The sequence below is a fragment of the Electrophorus electricus genome, unplaced genomic scaffold, assembly GCF_041902795.1.
Source record: "Electrophorus electricus isolate QZ-2024a unplaced genomic scaffold, ASM4190279v1 Scaffold83, whole genome shotgun sequence".
In the NCBI taxonomy this organism is placed as follows: domain Eukaryota; kingdom Metazoa; phylum Chordata; class Actinopteri; order Gymnotiformes; family Gymnotidae; genus Electrophorus; species Electrophorus electricus.
The window spans coordinates 156238-159110 of record NW_027658800.1 but is presented as its reverse complement, the minus strand read 5'-3'; positions in this window follow the sequence as shown (position 1 = coordinate 159110).

Here is a 2873-nt window from a genome sequence, read left to right as displayed (position 1 = left end):
TCACCCTGACTGTCCACTTATATATCTGTTTTGAGTATGATTTTCCTTGTTCAAGTGAAAACAGTAACAAATGTAGCATGTCACAAATATATACATTACTATGTATGAAAAATGAAAGACATCAACATGAAACACCGGAGCTGATTTCAGTTAAGCACCTAGTTATGGAAACTATAAAGACTAACATTGTCATAAAAATGTTGTGAAAGTTAATGCTTAGAAGATTACAAGTGGCTAAGACATACGTTGTTATAGGCTGTGCTTACTGATGTACACCAGGTGGACATAGTGTCAAAGCAGAGGGTCTGATGGAGCAGGTGGAACATCAACATTTAAAACAAAAATGAACTGCTTGTACTTAGTGAACTAAATAAAGCATAAGCGTCCTATGCATGGCATACAGATCCATATAAGCTTTGATAAAATCCATCCTCATGTAAAAGATGTATTGTCCCAATCATAGTAAGTGAAAACTATGACATAAAAAACTTTCCTTACCTAATACAAGCAGGCAATTATCTTTTAATTTGACCTACCCCAGTAAATCACGGTACCTAAGTTGATGAATAACAGGAATAATCACAAACTTCTAATGAAGCAAAGTAATATATAATTACAATTATAAAGGACTAATTTGGTTTGTCTCCCCCAAAGGCATTAGAATGTTCTTTATATAACAGGTGAAAACGACCTACACCAATGTGATATACAAACCAATCCTGCTTTTATTACACAGAAGAGCTGAGCAATTATGGGGAGGCACCCTAAAAAGTTGAGGGTGGAATTACCTGTCAATAAACAAAGTACAGAATAGATAAGCAAAACTATTCTGTTGCATCATCTTTGAAATGACTCTGCAAGGAAAATGTTGATATGAATAAATGCTTGTATTCCTTTCTGATACAAGTCAAAAAATATCTTTAAAGTGGCTCAAACATGAGAACTATGTGCATTCCTTCACAAACATATACAAATCAATGAAAAAAATCTCCCCTATGTTTATATACACAAGTGTCTGTGGGAGCCCCAAAGCTATATTATGCATTCAAATAACAAAATATATATCACAGTCCCTACAAAAAATGAAAGTAAAAAAGCAAACAAACAACAAAAAGGGGAAAATCATAAATGAAAATATCCCATTTACTAATGTCATGTTTGTAAGCAGCCCTGCTTTCCTGCTTCCTAAAATGGTGACATATTTTAGGTACTCAGGCCACTGGAAACAAAAATATACACAGCAGTTCTTCCACACATTTAGAGGAACCTGATTTTTTTGTTAGATAAATATGTGTCGGTTATGACCGTTAAAAAGACCTGAACAAAAAAAATGTTTGGATTTTTATTCGCTGTCACCTTTCATCACGGGCAACATAAAAATTCACACTACTACAATATCGCTAACATGTTACTGGCATGCGAATAAGACACCTGAGCACAGAGAGAAACCCAGTGTTATGAGTACAGTTGACATTGGAACTAGCTAGATAGCTCATATTAAGACACTTCTTTGGAGAACACGTGCTCAAGTGTTTTCCCCACAATCTATATGCACAATTTATTTGCCAACTGTGACCAGAGAGAGAACATAGCTCACAGCCTAGGACATGCTCACATAACATTACTCACAGCCTAGGACATGCATGGATTTTGATGAGGACTGCATATGCCTGGGATCAATTCAAACACGTCATGACGATGATATAAAACCTGATGAAACAAGCTTGACAAGCAGCAGTTCCGTTTTTCCGTGAAAGTATCAAGCACAGATGAAGACGTTTCTATGGTTATCTCGGTTTTAGAAATATTAGCCTATAGAGTTGGGCTTAGTACGTTAATAAAAGATGGAATTAAACATGCATAAATTACGGTGTCCTGGAAAACCCATCGTGCTGCAAATACACAAAGCATATTCATCAAAGTGGTAACACACTTTAGAAATGTGGTGCAAATTTAGAAAACGCATACAACTTCAGGAACAAATCCTGTCACAACACAACGGAAGTGCTGTTTCCGGAGGACACGGAAAGGGGTGGACTTCTATGAGATTAGCGTGAAGTCTATTGGAAGTACTGACAACTGAGTAAAAAGGGTTGTTTTTTTTTCCAGTTACCACGGTGTTATCAAGGGTAGGTGTGTGATACAGAATGGAAGACTGACCTATTCATGCTCTGCATTCTTGCATATTTATTTATACATAAGGCAGCCTTAAAAACATGGGATGGAAATCCCATTTAACAAAATATGCACTGTTTTACAGTCAGAGTGAAATAAGTAACATTCTCCTTTTAATATATATATTTTAAATGTTAAAATTCTTAACTATGTCAGTTAAGCTGCCAAAAATGCCCCTTTTGAAATTTGTATTTCTAATGTCACAAGAACACTTTATTGACCTATCTCTGCCTATTCAGCCTATAGAGGTTTAGCACACCCACTTAAATTGCCTTTCTCAGGCATTTCAGCTCTGAGTACCTTTTGAATGAAGCACAATACAGGGCAGTCAATCATAAAGGAGCTCATTTATCTTACATCCGTCTTAAAGGTGCAGTAGCAACAGGTGCCTGTTGAATTCCAAGCGATATCTATAGAGGTTGGAAATTGGTTGTGTAAAAAAAAAAAAAAAACAGGCTGAAAACGAGTCGTTTCCGCTCTGTGAATTGGGAGAAAGGGACAGTGTGTGGAAGCCCAACCCCAGTCATATAGGTTTGCTTCTAACAGTACCATTACCATCACCCACTCTGGTGCACTAGTTTGAGTGTATTAGAACTAGTAGCAATGCTGAAGCATTACATGTATCTATAACAAATATTCTGACCATGATGAAGTGATAGGTTTGTTAAGGCAAACTGTGTATGCAATACATGTTGCTT